Here is a 21,673-nt window from a genome sequence, read left to right on the forward strand (position 1 = left end):
TCATATGTTTGATGTATAAGCAGGATTGTGCTCTAATCTGGAGGTTGTGACAGTCTAACATGCATGAAGGTGAACCTGTTCCTTTTGCTGTGATTCTGCTACTACACCTTTTTTTTTACACCATGCTTGTAGTGTATTGTAAGCCCATGGGGGGTGGGCACATTTTAGTGATTGACACGAAGCTATTTGCTTACTTACTATGATACAAAAATCTAATTTCAACTGCAGGAACTTTACCTGGAATTTGGAGGAACTCCTTGCATTTTCACTGCAGCAACTGGGGTCTAAATTAAACTCAAATTCAGAATTTTTCAGAAGTTCACTAACTTTTAGGGTGGTTCTTGCAGCACTTATCATTTCTGATTGGTCAGAGCTCACACGCTACATTTTATTTCACCCACTATTCTCAAATATCTGAAGCTGCAAACCAACTGTTTTCTCTGGATGTCAGCATGAACTAGAAACAGTTTGATAAGGGAACTTAGCTTTTCTGGGCTTGGGAAAAAAATTTCCTTAGGTAATTTTTTTCATATTTTAATGAAACTAGTGCAGTGCCTGTTTGTAATGTTGTTAGTGTGGGAAACTATTTAGAATATTAATGTCATATATTATATATTCTTCTTCTTCTTCTTCTTCTTCTTCTTAATATGTTTTAAACCTATATATTTATATAAAACTTTAATATAAGATATACTGTTTTTAGTTTACTATAGTGAATTTCTATCCATACTCCAGAGTGGCTCCAGCAGATCCGAGGTACAACATGTGAAGCCTCTGTCCAGAGAAGCTCAGTCCTATAGGAACAGCTGAGATACTGTGGCAGGGCCCTCAGACTCCATTGTTTTACAACATGATAAACTCATATTCTTTTTGTATATCATATCTGCCTGTATACGTATAAACGGTCTTATCTGCACATTTATGGACACGTCTATTACTTACACTTACAAATACACTTTTTACATGCTCGTCAATTATCCTGTGCCACTTTACTCAATAACATTTCTATACAAATAATTTCTGTAGTGAAAGGTGTATATAAAGGTATTCTAAATTGTATTTCTTATTTTCATTGTATTGCCTCTTTATATTAGTTTTCTCTTGTCCACCTCTTGCCAGCTGCTGTAACAAGTGAATTTCCCCGATGTGTGGATCAATCAACTCGATCTTATCTCATCTGAAGTCCCCCCCCCCCCCAGAACCCTCACACACCAGGGTTGAGGGCGCCCTCTATGGGCTCGGTGTGGTACTGCAGCAGCGGAGCGCCTCCTCCTCCTCCTCCTCCTCGGAGCGGAGCCGCATTCCTCTCCATTCACACGCAGAGAGCAGCCGGGGAGAGAGCACCTCCACTCCGTGTGAGCAGAGTGGAAATGTCCGCAAGTTTTGGAATTTAAAAAGCAAACATCATGGCGAGGATACGCGTCCTGAGGATCACCTGAATCTGTAAGTACCGGCGGGAACAACTGTGGAGCGGGAGCCGGCGGGTGGTGGAGCCGGTCACACGTTTAGGTTGACGGGGTTTCTTTTTTCTTTCTGTCGGCGGCTCCGGGGAGTGAGTTTGTGTCGTGGTGGGCTTTTCTTTTTCTTTCTCGCCGCGTCCCCCTGGCTCTCCGCGGCTGGCTCCTCCAAGAGGAGCTGGGAGACTCGAACCGAACCGGGGGTCGTGAAAAAAGACGAGAGGCGGAGGAGCTAGTTATTTAGGTGTGTGTGTGTCGGTGTGTGTGTCGGCTTGTGTTGAATGTGTGACTGACCCACACTGAACTAAATAAGAAGCTCGCTTAGTTCAGTAAATGAATCCAAACACTTCCTGCTTTTTAAATGTTATTATCCAACTCCGAACACCTGGAGCTCCAACTGGGGAATGGCTGCTTTTTTCCCTCGTCTTTTTGGGGGAAGTTGCGTGGGATTTGGTGCATTGTGAGGTGAGTTGCTGCGGTAAAAAGCAGCACTTTTTGCGGGTGATAACGTGCAAGTGTTGCCCCTGAAGAACCCGAGCTGAGGAGGGGGACACATGGGGGCCAGTGGCGGGCTGCGTGGGGCTGTTGCATCGCCGCCGCCACCGCCGTGCGTGATCCCAGGTATTCACGGAGCTGACGCCCGCTGTCGCCTGGATAAACAGTCCGGGGAGGCTGCGCTGCCTCCGCGCTTGTTTATTTCCTCACATCTGAGTGGAGCCTGTCCAGGCTTTTCTTAAACGGACCTCAGGGAGGAGTTGTGCTGGATGTCTCCAGAGGGCTGGGAGTGTGGAGGAGGAGGAGTGGGGGGGGGGGGGACGTGGTGCTTTTAAAAGAAATCGATTCCTTTATTAGCTTTGAAATAATTAGAAATTGTGTCGGTGCGGCGTGAAAAGCGCGTTAATCTGCTAACGAATGGGAGGCAATTTGTGGGCTTTTGTTGTTCGACAGCAATTGAATTCCCCGTGTGAGCGCGCGCGGAGCGGTGCGGGCTGTCTGTGGGTGTGAGGAGTGCGCATCGAAAACCTCCTCGTTGCTCCATCGGATTCTCCTCACTTCTGGGTTTTTTTAATCAGATCCTAGTTAACCATATTACAGCCAGCCACCCCGTCCACCACGCACGCTACGTGAATTCATTTGGAGCATTTTCAACATGTGTTCGTGAATCATATTAGCCGAGCAAAGGCTGAGACTCGATTTGAACCTTTTTATGGAGGAAACAGCACGAGGAGTGGGGCCAGAGCAGAGCATGTAGACAAACATCACTCCAGTGTTCATTTAAGACTGAAGGACTCCTTCAGGTGTAAACCTACAGGCAGTGATTGGTGTATTTATCTACTGTTGCACCACTTGAAAACAGGCGATACGTGACAAATGTGCTAACTCTTTATCATAAGTGACATGACCCATTTTAGCCCGAGCTCACTCGTGCAGCAGCTTCTTATTGACAGTTCAATGTGATGGCCAGCATTCTCATGTAAATGTGGGATTTGAACCATGCCATGAGTGTTTGTTTAAGAGGTGGTGCCCAGTCACAGCTTTAAATCATTCGACCACAGACTCACTGACATCTCACCCACCACACAACAGAGGTGCACCCAACTCCTTCAGTTGGGTTTTTGTAAGGGCTCTTTAATCCCACCTTTTCTATTTCGCTGGCAGATTTCCAAAACGACCAAATGTTATTATTTGCTCCCGTTACGAGAAACAGTGATTATCCAATGAATAGCCACGGATCGTAGGGGTATTTGTTCTTGTTTACAGCTGTCCTAAAATCACACATTCTTATCTGACCTAATTCACTATCATACTGCGGAAAATCTGCAGGCAACAATCTCACCTCGATAATTATTATTTCAGTTCCTCAAACAGCCGAGTTCTTCAGAAGTTCTTTTTTTGTTCCAAACCTGTGACCTTGCATGGCATTTCACATGAAAGCTGGCAACCCAGCCAGAGAATTACTAGCAATTTGCCTCAATCTTCCCTAATTATGATACAGATCTGCCCCACAATAGACCAGCAGTGTCGTGAATTTTTGAAAGTCTGCCCTGTCCGGTCTGTCTGCTGCCGTGAAGGGTAAATCGGCGGTGTCCAAACTCTGGAATTCAAGCTGACATGTGCACTTTGCACCCCTCTGGTCTTGCCTTTGTGTGGTTTGCCCCCTGTCACATTCCGCTGGACTTTTCAGTGAGCGGCATATTCAAGGTCTAATGAGATTGTAGATGGATGACAAAGCCCAAGAGCTGTGCTCAAGTGAGAATTGAATTGTGAATTGGCACTGTAAGCCTGGCCCTAAATATTTAGTTTTAGTGCATATATTGATGAAGGGCTGGATTTGAATGAAAATTCTCTCAAGCTCACGTGGGAGTTTCTCAGCTGGAGTGAAAATCTACTTCACTGGGTCAGTGAAATTGTTTATATATGAGAAAAGACTTTCAGTGCCTAACTCTATTCTTCAGGGTATACTGTGCTGTGATTCATGGCTTTCATGCAGCGTGCCGCTATATGGACTGTGCTCACACTCACGGCGTGCAGTGTGTGTGTGTGTGTGTGTGTGTGTGTGTCTAGAATGCAAAATTCAGCTCCGAAATCGTTTCCCTTACTTTTCCACACATTGGATTTTTTTCTGATCTACCTCCCCATTCTCCCCCTCTCTCATGCACCTGCACTCCTTTTCTAGTTGCATGCTGGTTCCCCCCTCCCTGCGATTTTCTTTTACCTTTCTGGAGAAAAGACCACATGTAAGGTCTTGACCAACCCCTCCATCATCATTCTATTCCTGAGCCTCTCCAGATTCCCTTGTACAATTTCCAGCAGTCATTTTTCAACCTGTTCTCCGCTGCTACAATTCTGAGCCTGGCAGTCTCTGTCCTTTGCTGCTGCTTGGTGCAGGGAGAAGCGTTTACTACGAGCGAAAGAGGATCCCTTCCCCAACCAGTGCAGGGGCTATATCAGAGAGTGTGGGTTATGTCATGGTCTAAACTCTGTCCCCCGTGTGTGATTGAGTGCTTCCTTGGCACAGCTGCGCTGTAATGCAACATCGACTTTCATATCATAGCTGGTGGAGATGGTGTATTTTTATTACATAAGTTTTCATTTGTGTCAGTCTTCTTAAAGAGGTTAGATGCGATGCTGGCGCTCTGCTGCGAGTGTGTTTTATTCTGTGCTTCTCTGTCTCTTGCTCTTTTTCTCTTCATGGTTTCCTCTGGTTTGATATTTCCCTGCTTCTGTCATTTCGTGTTGTCACCTCTCCATCTCTTCCTGTGCCTGGTCCCGTCATCTCTTCCTCTATTTGAGTGTTTTTACTTGGTCTCTCTGGGTTTGTGAGGCGCCCTGAGGCTAGGAGCCACACAGCAGCAGCTATATTAAAACGCACTAAAGAGGGACCAGCAGCGGGGCTCTACCCGGAGGCCCTGCTGTTGTACACACACACACATCTGCAGACACACACACCCACAGCTCTCGTGGCGCTAACACCTCTCCAGCCGACAAGCCTTAATATGAAATAAACTCACTCGCCAATACCTGGCGGGCATGTCTTGACTGACTGCTCGAGTAGGAATGACCTCCATTTGGCCTGTGTAAGAAGCTGGGATTGGGAGTCAGTGGGTGGTATTGCACTGCAGAACGTTGGTGCATTACGAATCATATCAAGAGGTGAGTTTGCAGGCGAGCCAGCTGCATAAAACCTCATCAGTGCCAATCAGAAGCGAATTTAAAAGCAGGCCGAGGTATCTGCAAGCTTCATCACATTTTGAAGGCGAAGGGAGCGCTCAGGGCTGGCAGCTTTATTTTGGTCCCTGGAAACCGCCTGAATTAGAGAGTATGCATGAAGTGTGGACTGCCAGTGTGTAGAATTATAAATGAAAGCGAGGTCCGTATTGTTTGAAGCCTTGACCTTCTCGGAAAATGTTCTTTGTTGCATCCCTCACTTCAGATGCAGCCAAATAAATATTACCTCTGCGGCGGCAGAGTAGAAATGTCTCAGCCAGAAAATGGCTTATTTTGAAGGAAGCAGCTTTAGTTTCTCTGTCTCTGTCGTGCTCATCCAAGTGAACTGTCTGTTATGTATAATTAATTTTCTTCTCTCCCAGTTTATTTTTATCGCCTACTTTTAACCATTCCTTCAAAGCGCCCCTCCCCCGCTTCCGTCCTCAGCAGTGCCTGCTGAAAGTGACAGCTGCTCGGGTACGGGGCTGCTTTTTGAAGCAGGCACTAAAAAGGCCACTCACTCAAGACAACTTGAAATAGTAAAAATCTCTGCCATTCTGACAGTATCAAAAACATGCCTGCTAATCTGGTTGCAAATTGAAAATAAACTCTGTGTCCACTGTTGGAGTACATAATTTACACTGTGTCCTTTTGTTCAGAGAGATGTTGATTAGTTTGGTTGAAATGTAAAGCAGACTGAAGTGCAGGGCATGAATACATTCTCCTGTTCACCGTTTTGTGGGCAGTTCATTTTTATTGACAGGAGGACTGCATTGGGTTTATTCTGTCAAATTGAAAACCTTCTAGTTTGTGAATTGGGTTCTGGTCCAAATAATAAAGAAAAAACGCCATTGGTTGTATTTGAACCGTGGTCTTGTGGCACATCACAGCTGTGAATTAACAGTCAGAATAAAGATTCTGCCTGAAGGTCCAAAGATGCAGGACTGACTCCGGTTCCACTTCTGACCCGGTGGCCTTGTGTAGAAATATCACCCCCTCTGCCACTTGTGGGCACAGCCACAGCACATGAGGTTCCCTCTGTGGCATGCTAATGCTCTTGTCAGCATTCTGTCGATCTCCCCTCAGACACTGACTCAGCCTGGCGGCTTGGGTCTCAGATTTGCATGGACATAAAAAATTGCCTCTCTTGTTGCATTTCCTCCTGTGAAGAAGAGCTGGGGACTACTATCGATCAGGATGTCACAGTTCCTTCCTGTAACATTAGACAACACCTATCATCTGTATCTGTCTGTAATTTTATTGCTGTGGTGCACAGCTGGTCTGGTAGTTTGCACCTCGTAATTTCTGTTTTGGTGATCATTCGTATGTAATTTATTCTTCTCCCTTCTTAGTTTTCTGTAAAGAGAGTATTTTAAAGGGGCATCTGTTGCCTCAGCAAGAAGGTTCAGGGTTTGAACCTGAGCGCAGACTGAGGCCTTTTTGTGTTAAGTTGGCATGTTCTTCCCATATCTGTGTGGGTTTTCTCTGGGCACTCCAGCTTCCTCCCAGGGTTCAACGACATACAGCTTAGGTGGAATGGAGACTTTAAATTACCTATAGGTATGAATGTTTGCATAGATAGTTGTTTAGCTCTACTTGTTGGCCCTGTGATATGCTTGCGACCTGTCCAGGGTGTACCCCGCCTCTCACCCAACGTCATCTGGGATTGGCTCCATCCCCACCCCCCAAACCCTCAAGGGATAAGCGGTACAGGTATTGTAGGAAGGAGCATTTTAAATACATAAGATGCTTACTGTTAAAGCACGCGGATCTCCACTGAGGGGTAACACTAAGCTATGGTCAGGTGGAAGTTAAACCGTCTGATCACTTCCACAATCAATTTACTTTGAAGCCATTGTCAACTATTTAATTGTATGCTAGTTCAGGCTCTTTAGAAGAAAAAATAGTTTATTTGGACAAAAGTTAATTAAACTACAAATTTTTAATTACCAGCCCATTTGTGGTTTCGTCCTCGTTTTTCTATTACTGTCAGCAGTTTCTGAGCAATGTTCAGAGGACACCATTTGCCGTAAACCATGGTCTACGGTAGGTCTGTCTTCATAAGTGTCCTTTCAGTGAAGCAGACCAAATTCCACTGGTTCAGAGGAAATCTATTGATCTCTAAATGAATAGACTGTATCTGGCCCAGTCTGTCAGTAAAATCGGCAGAAAGTGTGTGTTGCTGATGCTCAGATAGTCTCAGTTTAGATGAGGGAGCCTACTGGATGTTTACCGTGCTCACTAGAGTCTGTCTGCCTCTTCAGGCATGTTTGGCTTGTTAATGAGAACCACTGTGTGAGAGGGGAGTCATTGCACTGTGGGTGTGAGCCTGTGCATGTATTTGCATTGAGATAAGTAATGCTAAGTCATTGTGCATTTGCTGATGTGCACACTGTATATCAGAGGATAGTATACATAATGCTGTCTTAATTTGAATGTGTGCATTAACATGGTGAGTCCTTGTGTTTAATGTAAGGTAACACTCTCCTTTGTGGAGGAGATGAAACAGAGTTTACACAGGCTCATCTGTATTTATTGTTGTGATTAATGTTAATGGTGCAACAACTTGTAATTGCTTACTACTTTTTCTTCCTTCTCTCCACTTCATTTCTGTCTTCCATTTTTCGATCCCCCCTTCTTACACACACACACACACACACACACACACACACACACACACACACACACACACACACACACACACACACACACAGTCCTGCTTTCTGTTGTATTTAACAAGGAGAATCTTAAAGACTTTAGCATGTCTCCAGTCCCCTGTCCTGTAAATAAGATCAATAGAAGACTGGCCTTTTTAACAGAGCCACTTGCCCAGGGAAAGCATGGCCATAGCCTAGCCAATAAATGAGCTAGCTGCCTACCTTGCCCCTTTAGTGTGGCTGTGTTGACGCCAAGCCAGCAACAAGCCCCATGTTATTGGAGGGAAGGGCGACTGATTTCAGAGAGCTCAGCAGTATGGTGGTGTTGCCCCCAAGGCAGAGAGGTGGGCATTGAGAAAGTGTGTGCATATGCGCAAAGGACACAGGTAGGATCACTCTGCCTCTTTTCTAGTTGCTTTCTGTTTGCTTGTGTGCTCACTTGCACATTGACACATGTGCCAAGGCTCATAAACCACACACACAAGATGAAGATAAGAGCTCTTTCATTAATTTGGCTTACCATTTATCCCCCCCTGTGTGGCTGGTGCTCTTTAGATATGGGCTGGTGCTTCTGGCTAGGTTGGTGTCTGGTGATGTCTTAGGTAGGCAGACACTTACCTGAAAACCTGTCAATAAAAGAATTTTTTTTTTTTTTTTTATATCAATAGAAAGGGCTGTTGGCCCTCTTGAATCCACCATGTGATTCCACTTCAGCTGGAGAAAGAGGGGTAGATTTGGGGTAGCTTTAGCCCTAAATCACTTTGGAGCACTTCCCAGCCTTTCTCCTCCGCTTGTTTGAGTCTCAGTCGCTACTTTTCTAAAGCAGGGCCAAATGGGACCCGTCATGTTTTTGTGGCAAAACTTTTCTATGATCTGACTGAAAGATGCATAAGTTTATTTGAAATTGTAGCCTACATGACAAATGATTGCTGTTAGTAGCAGATGTCCAAAAGAACCACAGAAATGTTATTTTGAAGAAAACTGGAACATAAATAGTAGCACAAGCCTTTTACACTTTGTAGTTTACACGGGTTACAATGGGTTTACTTGCTCTGCAGCTGTAATCAATAAAGAATCGTTAAGAAATTGTTTGGATCATTGCATCTATTCCCCTGTGCTTAAGGTGGAGCAAAATTCAAGTTGTCAAATATCAAATGTAGTCTGAAACTCCCCTCAAGCGGAATAGAATATCCTACACCTCCTCCCTCTCATGCCTTCCTTTTCTTTCCACAGCCTCTTTGTCAGCTCCCTCTTTTGTACTCTTCTCAAAGGGTTAAAGAGGGAGAAGTGATGAGTAGCTCGCCGCGTCTGGCCTCCATTGTGTTTTGGCATTGTGCCATTGCATAGCATGTCGACCATATACACATGTACAAGGGCCTTTTCTCTTTTCACTGGTGCTACAGTTACCCAGTAATACTACCCTAACCTTTTGCAAATCAATGCAAATACTCTCCAAAGGCTTGTAAGGCAAAAAGGCTAAATGCTACAAGAGGTTTCATAGGCAGCCAACTACAAATATACCGTGGGTTTAATGCCAAGGTTTAATCTATTTACTTTTGTATATCTTTGCTACACTCTTGCCTTACAACCTCCTTGTAGATATTGCTGAAGAGCTTGGAGCTACTTTTTCTAACATTCAACAACTTTAGTCTAAAGTTTTGGGATGCTCCAGAAAGACGTGTTGTTTTTCTTCAACCCTCTCAGTGGAAACATGTGCTTGAGCATCATAAAACCCTGTTTCCCTCCCTTTCCTCCCTTACATTGCTTGTTAAGGGGAAAACCACTCAATGACATGTGGTGCAAAACACTGGTGGCTGCTCAACCTAATTCTTTTAGCAGACCACGGTTACCTCCACGCTGCAATGGAGTCCCGGGGTGCTTTTAAGTTGCCTCCCCCTCCCCGACCCCCTGCAGAGGAGAGGCACGAAGAGCAGGGGTACTCTGGGAATAAGTACTTCAGGCCAGACAATAGTGGACCGCCGGGAAGGGGGTGGGGTGTTGATTGTAACCAGAAATGGAACAGGAGGAGGAGGCCTAAAACCTGGAAGAAGGGGTATGATAGGAGGAGGTCAAAGGTTAGACTGATCCCTACTTTAAAGGTGGAATGGGGCCAAGGAGGATTTATTGCCAGGGGGCCTCTTGTTGCTTTTTGCCCAGCCAGGGGTGAACTTCTGAGCTGCCACTGCATTATGGAGATGGGACATGAAGGTGGTTGTGAGTGTGAGCTACACATTGCTGTCCCATGATGTCTCCAGTTGTGACCTCTGACCCTGGCATTCTCTCCCCCCACCAGGAGCTGTCACACAGGTCATTGGCATCCAACTTCCCACATGAAGAGAGATTGTGTAGAGAAGAAAGTCTTAAGGTCTCACTGCTCGTTTCTGACTCTTCTTGAGTTTGCCATGGCGAGTCGGTTTTCTCAGCTGGTAGATTTCCGTGGGCAGATAAGGAGGCTGAGCATATGACGAAACAGCCAGCTAACATGAAGGAATGTGTGTTACCATGCAGCTCTTGTCGGGCCACTGCATTCCAAATGAAATGGGGTGTGTAACTTGTGACTGGAGTGATGTGCTGATGCGTGGCAGCTGGGAGGAGTTGCTTCCTTTCTCTCGGGCTGTCCTCCCTCTCTGCCTCACCAAGATTCACCATTCTCTTATTTTCCATTGCATGTAGAAGAATGTGGCTGTTGAGTTGATTGGCTCGGCTTTCAATTGTTACCCGAGTGTAACCTCATTTGGCTCTTGAAGTCAGCATGACATAGCCTCCAGTGCAGCAGCAGACTCTCCGCTTGTCCTCTGACACATGACCGAAAGTATTTGTCTAACTGCCGCTTGTGGCAACACTGGATGTTGAGTGCAGTTTGAAAACAATGGCATAAAACCAATGACTGATACTACAACATATAAACTGGAAATAAATAGTTAAATCTTCCATCCAAATATTTTATCAACCTACAGCTGAATAATTTCTCCCAAACTATTAAGGAAGATGCCTTTAAGATCCATCGCCACATGCACTGATAGCAAAACATGGCAAAAACAGTTTTTAGCTGATTCAAGAGGCACACCTCAACCTGCCCTCTGCAATCAGTGCTGCAGTCAAACTTGGCCGCAGCACAGACACATTTTCAAAAGTAGCCCGTCTCCCAGTCTGCTTGTAGCTGCAGCAACATAAAAGCCTTGAGCATTTAGATTTTTGAAAGGGCGGGATAGGAGAATTCTGAACAAAACGATGCCAGAGCCTGCACCTCGGCCAGAAACAGCTGAGGGAAAAGAAGTAGACAACAGAGAAGTGAGGGAGGGATTTTGGCAACACTAGCTAACTCAGAACAGCAACACGGCTGCTCGCACCAAAGAATAATAAATACTGCTGCAGAGAAGCTCTTGTGTGCAAATCAGGGTGGAGAAGAAGAGAGAGCGTTGGGAAAGGAGGACGACAAAAACTCAGAGGAGCTGAGTCAAACTTTAATTAAGGACTGAACACAGCATTGGAACAGCTTTCTTGCGCCACCCCGCCCCACCAGCTTTACGGCTTTTTTATTTGGGAGCCAAACAGATGTTACGTGGGGTGGCGATTTTACTGAATGAGACATTTGGTTTCAGAGAAGAGGAGGAAATTAAATTCTCCCTCTCTATGGACTGCTGATGGAATTAGATGGAATCATGGAATTAGTGTTAAGTTCTGCTGGTCACAGCACTGATGATTGTGACCCAGTGATATCCTGTTAGCTATCCCACATTATAGTGTGGTACAAACATCTCAGTCTCTTCTGAAATACTCTTGAACAACTTGCTGATGATCTGCATAATTCATGGAGAGCATTAAACAGTAAGATGTGTAAATCGTACTGCCTGCTTTCTATGGCCTTTCTGAAAGCATACATACATTCTTATAGCAGTTGTATTCAGGGTCCTGAATAACGCTGTCTGCATTAGGCTGGACTATAAAGCAAAACTCCCCAAAATCTACTTGAATCCCAATTTTAACACATCCTAACCTGGCACAGTAAACTGTGAAAAGCTGTAATATCCAATGACATCTAACAGGAAATTGAATCGATCAATCAGCTCACAGTCTGGGCCAGAAGCCAAAAATCAGGTCAAAGTGTAATTAATTAGGACAAACATCCAAAGTTTGCCAACAGAGGTTTTGATGTATTAAAACAGCCTTGTCATTATCATGGTAATTTGAAATAATGTGAACATATTGGCCAGCTCAGGTCTGTAATGTCTGCCCTGATACCGGGGTTCGTGGCCAACTTTACTCCTTCATGGTAAATGTCTGTCATCATCAATGTGGAGAGATCCCATTTGGTTGGGCTCGCTCGCCCCCCACCCCACCCCCCTGTCTCCCTCTTTCTCGTTCTGTCACTCTACTATGGAGGACATGATGAAAATGGCTGTTTAATCATGCAGAGAGGTCAACCAATCAAAGGGCCTGGGCCGAGTGATTTAAGGGCCTGTTCAGAGCACAGCTGGAGGGAGCAGGAAAGGCAGGGAGACAGGGGAGAGAGAGAGAGAGAGACTGGTTGGGGTTTGATTGCTGTATGGCACAGGTCACCTCTCATCCACTTACCACTGGTCTCATTTTATCAATAATTGTCCCTGACAGATTGATGTACAGGCAGAGAGATGAGTAGATGGAGTCGGTAGAGGGCAGATGGGCAGTGACGACCCGCCAATGATAAGATTCATACACACACTCCAAACTGACACAACATCAACAACAGAATAGACCCACATCTTCCTCGCATTTACTTTGGCTTGCCACATTCACTGGAACAGTCAAGCTCCTGAATCACTAAAGCCGTTTTCAGAAATGACCTGCAGTTGAAATCTGGAGAATTGTTTACAGAGTTTACCCAGAGTTAGCTTTTCACACAGGCACAACCCAGTGGGAGGTTTTCTGCACAGACGCGTTGACAACAGTAACATCCTCTGCATTATTCAGGTGAGAGGTGGTGCAGCAGGCGGAGACAGGAAATGACGTATTAACTCTACTGAGTAGATCACATGATTTTCTTGACAATACACAGACACCGGGCTCAGCTCTTATCACCGCAAACTCTCTGTCTCATTTGTGTACACACATGCACCTCCTCCGGAGAAAATACGGAGGAACTGCAGAGTTTATATCATGTCTGAAAACAGCAGAACACAAACACACAAGACAGGGCAGCTCTCGCCTGAATGTCAATGGTAGAAGATGACAAATGGTTTGAAGTTAAGACACTTGTCACTTGTTGTTTTTGTTTAGCAAAAGATGAGAGGAAGGTTTTCATTAAATTTCAAATCTACTGTTGTCACATGAGCTTAGTGTCTTGGTGTCCCTGTGTCCGTAACCTTTCTCACTACACATTAAAGTTGAATATGCCCTTTTGCATGCCTGGCCTGGAAACGTGGTGGATTTTTTTCACTCTTGCACTGCAAAGAAAGATTGAAGGGAATTCCACCTGCTCCTGACAGTGTATTGCCTGATTAACTGAGTCAACAGTATTGACTTCTGCTCCTGTTCACACGTCACCCTGACATGGCAGTTATCCCCAAGGTTTCTGAGTGAGGCTAAATGTTTTTTACTCCGGCCCTGTATTTTTTGCCTCACTGTGTTCCCTTCTTCTGTCTTTCCTCTTTCTTCACTTCTGTGTCCATCTCCCACCAACCAGAGTGTTGGTTAGCAGCCTCAGATGAGCTTTATTCTATGACTTATCATACAGACTTAATATTTGGCTGCTGCCAGTCCACTTAAATTAACAACCCGCTAAATAATTTTTTGTTTTGGATTCATTTGGTGTGTCTTGGTGCATGATGGTTTGATGTTCCAGTGGAGGCATTTTTCAAATCGTTTCCATTTGAAGAGGCAAAGCAGCATAAGAGAATAGAGTGACCACAAAACCCAGTTTATCAACTCAGCTAATATAACGTTTTCGGATGGGCTGGTGGAGCATTTCTCTAAGCCATGTCTATAAAGTGTTTCAGTATTTAAATCTATCTGTGGCAGTAGCTGGCAGAGGAGGAAGGTACTGAGGGTGAGGCTGATGAAGGTAGATTATTGTGATTGGCCAGTGAAAACACATGCAGTGTGCTCTTACATGCTCCTGAATGACAGGTACACATCGAGGACAGGTGTTATACCAAGGTCTCCCTAACTTTTGAGAACTGCATGCCGGCCACTGGAACGTGCACAGCTAAACCAGAAACTAGCAATGTTATGCCAAGCTCTGGCATGAGAGCGACAGTGGGGAAAAGAGTGCTGCACACTACAGCTCTGCAGTGAACCAACAGTGCAAAACACTAAGTTACAAATCAGTTGTTATTGTGACGAGTGTAAAATGTTTTCGGATCATTATGAAACTCTGGCTGGGCAAATTGGACCATGGCAGGTCGCCACAATCTAGACAATTATCTGCAAACACTGCTGTATCATTGCAGCAGTGTGCGGCAGTCGAGATTGTGTTACTTTGTGCTCACTGTTGCCCTGCTTGTGTTTCTGATACAGCCAATGAGTTAGTATTTGTAGAGTACCACTCCAACAGATAGCTGGCCCCTTGCTCTCTCTCTCCGACTCTCTTTCTCTCCCTCCCTCCCCATCGCTCTGACCTTGCGTCGGCGTGTGCTGATGAGCGCTGAGTGGATACACTCATATGTGGTGTGTGCGCGCGTGTGAGCGCTAGAGAAACCGTGGGAGCTCCATTTGTTGTGTAAATGCAAGCCGCTAATTGACTGCTGGGCACGCAGCCTCTCCTTCAGCGGCTGAACCCTGCCCTCCGCCGGGTCCCAGGGATCCTGCCAGGGGAATGTTTGCCCCCTCACACACACATCAACACACGCTCACAGCACCCTCCCCTTCTCTCTCTCTTTCTCTGTCGGAGCAGGCCTGGCACTCAGCCAAAGTGAGGATGGGCATAGCCTCTCTCTCTCGCTCGCTCTCTCTCTCTCTCTCTCGCTCGCTCTCTCTCTCTCTCTCTCTCTCTGTCTCTGTCTGTCTCTGTTGCCTAGCTCTTCTGAAAAGGTACATGTCATTTACTCATAACAAGCTGCACTTTTTGACACTCTTCTGATGCCATTCCTCTTCTCATAAAGCACAATGACTGAGGTGCAGGCTCTGACTCTCTTTATTCTAGTTTCAGAATGGTAAATGGTCTGTATTTATACAGCATTTTTCTGGTCTTCATGACCACTCAAAGAGCTGAAGAGTACAGCTTTTTTCACCCGTTCACACACACATTCATAAAGTGCAATAATCTTGATAGATCTTAATGTTAAATTTTAAACAAGCAGACAATAGGACTTCCTCAGTGTTATGAATTATGTCACGGGTTAAGTAACAGTCAGATTATATGCTTTAGTTCAGTTATGGCCCAGTTCAGAATCATTGGAACCATATCACGGTTGACCTCCGTGGGAAGCTCATAGGAAACAGTTGGCCGAGCTATTGGCAGGCATGGGGCCAGACTGTAGCAAGTGCTACACTATGTTAGTGTTTTTATCAGCAAAAGAAATATGTTGGTTCTCTACACAGAAATAGTTGATTGTCAGTTTCTACTGGGTTGGACAATTGGTTTTGGCTCTATATCTAAATATCTCCCGGTGAAAAGCGGTGACACACACATAGAAAACACCTACGAAGATGTGAAGAGAGTTTGTGGTGATGAGAGCTGACGACGGTGTCAGGGTGCTGTAAACATGATCACGTGATCTACGCAGCGGAGTTAATACATCTCTGCCTGCTGCACCCGGCTGCTCCACCTCTCGCCTGAATAATGTGGAGGATTTTAAAGGCATCTCTGCCGAAAACCTCCTGCTACGTTATGCATGTGTGAAAGGCAGACTCTGGGTAAACTCCATAGCCAATTCTCCGGATCACTGTGTTTTTTGTGTTTCATAGAGAATATTATGAAAGAATTGCAGAAATGCAATTACAATACTTTGTCGAAAAAATAAATGTGCTCGCACGGGTTCAGGCCTTGTGTGCTCTAGTTTTCCCATGGCAGTTCATTGTTCTGCTGAGGTAAACATGAGGGAGCACAGAGAGGAACAGACAAACAATAAACTGACACACTCTACTGTAACACTCTGTTTAGACTGCAAACACAAAGAGCAAGTGTGTGTCTGCGTATGCAAGTGTGTTTATATGTATATAGCCAGTACCACAGTAAATTACAGTCCTGAGAAAGCAACAGAAAGGCCTGTACCTGGCACATAAAAATGGCAACATGCCTATTTCCCGCCATTAACCTTCCCACGATATGAAGAATCCAAATGTCAACCATTTCACTTTCCATTCTTGGCTGCTCAGAAATGCTGAGAATGCAGCGGATTGGCAGTGATAGCTGAATGAAGCCAGCCCAATAGGTAGCCACATTTAAATACTGTCATGTTCAGCTTGTTTGATGTGATATTTTCTCTGAGCTACAGCATTTGTTCATGGTATGCATGAGGATGACTTTGAAAACTGGTCCACACTTAAATGTGAAGGACTTATTTCAGGTGTTCGATAGAAGCAAATGAGACACAAAGACACAAAAGCAAGGATTTAACGTTAAGCTCGCCACATATGCCCAAGAGACAACAACAATAGGATTAGCTGGCACGCTAAATAACTACGGCCAAGGCCAAGCCTCTTATATTGTTATAATGCCCAATTAATGTATGCAAATATGTTCACAAAAGTTAATCATGTAATAAATTACCAAAATGTGGACAACTGGCACTCAGTGAGCGCATACCTCCGCCAAGTCAGAATAAATTCAATGAAGTTGGACAGAATTACACACATTTATAGAAATCAGTCCACTAAATATCCCTCTTTTTTCCCAACTAGATCTATGAACTATTCTCTGGGAAATCTGTGAAAATGTAAAAGAAGAAATCCTATCTTGAAACCTTAAAGAAAGTGATAACATTTCCAGAAGATCCATGGTGATCTGGATCTGCACTAAATTGTGTTATGTTCTTTTCATACCACATCCAAGTTTCGTAGTTATCCGGCCAGTAGTTTTTGTGTAACCTTGCTTACACACAACAAACCAACAGACAGACAGGCGTGAAATCATAAACTCCTTGGTATGTTCAGTTGATTCCCAAAGTTGTCCAACAAGTCTGATTCCCTACAGTTGCAGCAGTGGAACAGGAACAGCCAGTATCCACAAGTGGAACAAAGAACACAGAGGGAGTGAGTCAGGAAAAGATTGATTTGACGTATCATTGTCAAGGAAGTGTTTATCAGGCGCTCACCATACGAAGCAAATTTATTTCCTGTTTTGATTCCCACTGTAGTCCCCACCTCTGCTCCAGAAACAAATTCACTGCCAATACAGCTCATTGAATCATATTGACTCTGTCTGGAAACGGGGAGGAAAGGGGGAGAGAGAGAGAAAATGACAGGGTGGCTGGGAAGTGGAGCGAGGGAATGAGGCAGAAAAGAGGAAGTGAAACTGAAACAAGTACAAAAACGCAGCCTAAAACACAGAGTCAGGGGAGGAGGAGCAGGATAAGTGAGGGGAAAGAGAAATGGGAGAAAGTAACAGACAGGGAAAGAGCAATTTGCTCTCCCCCTGCTAGCTGTAGCAGCAGTATTGCAGCTAGACAGGCAGTGTTGAATCTGAGTCAGCAAGACTTGAACTGGGGCCCTAGCCTACAGCCCCGGGGCTGCTAGTAACACACACACAGAGACTCGTGCAGACATGGTATCAGACCTGTCGTCCTATTCTACTCAGCCCTCCAGCTCTACCCTAACTATAGCTGTTCAGCCAACCACTCTTAATTAGTAGCTGCTGCTGCTGCCGCTGCCCTGCCCCGGCGCCACTGTGGTAAAGCCCCAGCCCCACGTCTGTATGTGGTTGTGATCGGTTTCAGTTTGTGTTTACTCTGTGCATCAGCTGCAGCGTTGTCCTCCGTGCTCTCTCTTCAGTGTGTATGCATGCCTACTCTGTGTGCAAACGTTGCAGGTGGAGGTGGAAGAACGAAAGAGTACATATTGGTGTATTTGCTCAGCAGACAGTGTTTTGGTGTTTCCTGTGTGTTGTTGCACCACAGGCTTTGTTTCTTAAGTCTCTTTTTAACTCTCCATCTGTCTGCTGTTGCTGCCTGAGAGAGCTGCTACCACAGAGAACTAAAATGCTTCCTTAGTGCTTCTTCTCAGAGATCATTTTGGCAGAGATTTTCTGGCATGCCACCCTTTAGAAGCCCCCCAAAAATTGCAAGCAACTGGAAGCAACTGATAAAAGAAAAATCCAGGTTGAGTTTTCATAAACTACAGGTCAGCACGATAGCATCAGCAAAGTTTATTTTCTCAGCTTAGATAATATTAATTGAACTCAGTTTTACCCCATATTCATCCTGCAGTTGTCCATGCCCCCCAGTTTGAGGAATGACTGAGTTAGAAATTCAGAGCAGAAATGCGTAGAAGGGTTACTCTAAGGGAAAACTGTATTTCCCTTATTTCAGGATGTTGTGGGAACACTTCAGTACGGTTAGACTGTTGACTTCAGTTTAAGGAGATGGGTTCAGGATCCTGTTTCACTGTTATTCTTGTTGCGGTTGATGCCTATAAATATAGTGTGCATGTTTGTGTGCATATTTTTGTGTATTTACTGATTAAATATTCGGCTTAGCTTCAACATCCACAGGGGACAAGGACAATACTGCAGACAGCACTTTCTCTCCATCACCACGTTCAAACTCTATACATCTTCCCTCTCCCTGTTTCTCATCACGCCCTATCATGTTCATGGCACAAGGCTGCAACGAGGGTCTCATCCAAACCACGGATGAGGCTGACACATTTTTTCGCGAGGGACCCCCCCCAGTACAAACACATAGCTGGGATAACTGTCAGCCAGCTACCACAGGCACTGGCCTGCTAATCGAGACCATATTCCAAAGAGAGAGAGAGAGAGACAGAGAGAATACTAGCTTAGCTCAGCACAGGAAACACACAGCTGGAAAACAGTCGGTGCATAAAGTTTAACCAGCCCCACATGGTCTGTGCACACACATTCATATCTGTTCCCGGAAGGAAAAAGGCCACAACTTGGTAACACGGTGACCCAAATTTGTGGGATCACAGCTCCTTTCGTACCGAGGCTGGATGTAGGCCACACCGTGTCACGCTTGCTGGATGGAACACGTCAAGCGTTGCCTGTCGCCATCTATTTACACACAACCATAACAGTCCAAACATTGATGGATGACACAGAAATCCACTGTGAAGCAAGAGATTTGGTTGTGTGCTCAGCCGGGAGCTAGTAAAATAAATGTTCACAGCGCAGCACTGCAGTTGAGGCTTTCTAGGATTTCTCCTGTTTGACATGATAACAGCTTTAAGAGGTTTTTGGTGGTGGTCAGAGCAGTTGTGGTCACCCTACATAATCTGTCAATCTCTTTTACCCCGATTCTCTCCTTTTTCCATCCCTCTTTCTCCGTCTGAATCAGCTTACAGAGGAGCTTCATGTTCTAGTGTGCTTGTTAAGCCCCATATGTAGCTGCACAATATCCCTTCTTTAGTGACAGACTGATGCATGTGAGTACCCAAAAATGAGATCAAAATAAAGACTGTTGGACTGAGCCTTAAACCATCTGCATCTGCTTTGCATCATTTACTTCCCATCGGTTTTTTTCAACTCTCTATTTTTTCAGGAACGTCCTCCATAAAAACAGTTAATTTTAGCCTGCGTTTGCACGGCACACTGTTCAGGTCTACAGGTTAGACAGAAGCAATAATGCTTTTTTAGTTTTTTCTTCTTCAAAGAGCGAGTTGTCTGTGTTTGGAGTAAGAGTTTTATTTGCATTTAAGATGCTAATGTAGCCTTTAGGGTGAGCAGAAATGGCTAGAGTGTGCCAGTGTTTTGTTTTTTTCTAGTTATTCATTAGGCTTTATTAATGGCTGCCTCACGCTTCATCCAAACAGCTCAAGGAAAAATAGATTAACTTCATTTTCTCTTTGGAAAGGTCAGGGCGTAAAGCAAGACACGTCTATGACACATGAATTCAGGATTCATGCATCACTTCTTTTTCTTGCACTATTGAGCTGAAAACTTGCTGTTTGTTTGTGCGACTGTGTGTGTGTGTGTGTGTCTCACTGGTGAGTTTGAGGCAGCCATTGAAATTCAAATTAAGTGAGCAGGTCAGGACTTGAGTATTCCTCGAGAGAAAGAAATAAGAGAGAGGAGGCATTAATCTTCTACGGTTGTCTATCTTTCGTTCTCTCTGCTGGGGTAATGTGGTAGAGGTCACAAGCACGAGTCTGATGGCAGGTTCCTGTCATTGTGTGAGTCTTAACCTTTCCCCCTTGTGAAATCACATGCGTTTTAACAAGCCAATGCAGATCATACAGGCCAGCCTTCAGCACATCAAGGGAAGGGTCAGCCGACCTGCAGAGGAAAGTGGATTGCAGTGCGACGATGGAGACCAGCTTAGCTCTGAATCACATTATCAAACAGGGTTAGTCAAATGATAGGTCAAAGCCCACTTGTACCAAAGACACATTAGATTGCGGTTTAATTCCAGAGCTTTGTAGACATGATTTGCTCTGTGAAAAGTGTTGAGAACAAAAGGTTGCTTGAAGCTTGCTCTCTGTTGCTTTGCTGAGGAGAATACAATTATAACAAGGCTGGGCCTGCACTTATATCACCTTTTCTTTGCTTTGTATTGGGACCACAGTTGTTAATATTGATATTGATTATTTTCCGCACTTTAACATGCAGTTCAACCATAGCATGAACTCAATGAAATGTAACTTATATTGTGCCTTTCATTTACAGCAAAAACTGCAGAAACTAATACCTGTTATGCTCCTATATTTACCTGCACGGCATATTTCTCAAAATGTCTTGCATCATTACAGACGCCATCTACTTCACTTTGAAACCGAGAGACCCAGCTTGCATAAACACCTAAACAATGCACGATAATGGAGCTCGAACAACGCCTCAGCCATATTTTCAATCAGCTTTGAACGTGGCGGTGAGTGGCTGAAATAAGCGAGGAATTGTGGAGTTATGAGTGGCAGTCAGCTCCTGGGGGACTGTGGGAGATGGCAGGTCATTTGCCCGGCCAGTATCGCTGTGATATATTTGTACACTACAGCGAGGTGGCTGGCTGAGAATAAAGAGGCGGTAGTGGAGGAGCGAGGTGCTTGTTGAGCAGGCTGGAATACAATAGAAACAGAGGGGAGACTTAATCAGCTGAGGCAAATAACAGTTTAACACATTTCAATCCGCAGGGAGCGGAGAATTTCTTTATCCCGCAATGATTACTTCCCCCGATCAGGTTGTGTCCGTCTCTTCTCTGCAATGTTCTGACCTCAGACTAAAAGTGCCAGTTTTATTCATCTTCTCTGCAGGGTACGCTCCGTGTGGGGCTACACACAGAGTCTGTTGTCTTCCTTGTAAATTCAGTTGTCACAAAGTTGGCAAGTGTACAAGAAGTGCATGTGTGCAGATCCAGGCCTGTAGCATCCAGTGAGGCAGGTGTCCTATAAACCATAGTTATGTCTAGCTCAGTGTTGTGTTGAATCAGACGCTGATATATTTAGTCCCTCTTCTCCCCTGCCTTCTTCCCTCTCCTCCCCTCTTTGTCTCTGGCATTCCTCTCACTCACCACTCTTCCTCTCATCTTCCCCCGCTCCCACCAGCCTCTCCTTATCTCTCTTCCTCTGCGCTCACATTTCTGTCTTTCCAACACATTTCCCTCTGTGTTTTTCTTTCTCTCCATGTCTGTTCTTATCCTCCCCCCACGCTCACCTCCCCCCCCCACAGAGCTCTGCCTCAGCCTGGGTTCTGTGCTGTAATGATACTGACAAACTCTTTGGACACAGTTTTAGCTTTGGTTCTCATCTGCCTATTTCTCTTTT

At 44.9% G+C, this 21,673-nt stretch overlaps 1 protein-coding gene across 1 annotated transcript in view; it reads left to right on the forward strand.

The window, feature by feature from the left end:
- Positions 1 to 1,305: 1,305 nt before the first annotated feature.
- LOC117761221 (plexin-A1-like) overlaps positions 1,306 to 21,673 on the forward strand; it is a 192,266-nt gene continuing 171,898 nt past the window's right edge. Inside the window, exon 1 of the mRNA XM_034584918.1 lies at positions 1,306 to 1,443. The gene's annotated coding sequence lies outside the window, so the exon portion shown is untranslated. The remainder of the gene's footprint in view (positions 1,444 to 21,673) is intronic.

The sequence above is a fragment of the Hippoglossus hippoglossus genome, chromosome 5 (assembly GCF_009819705.1).
Source record: "Hippoglossus hippoglossus isolate fHipHip1 chromosome 5, fHipHip1.pri, whole genome shotgun sequence".
Taxonomy (NCBI): Eukaryota; Metazoa; Chordata; class Actinopteri; order Pleuronectiformes; family Pleuronectidae; genus Hippoglossus; species Hippoglossus hippoglossus.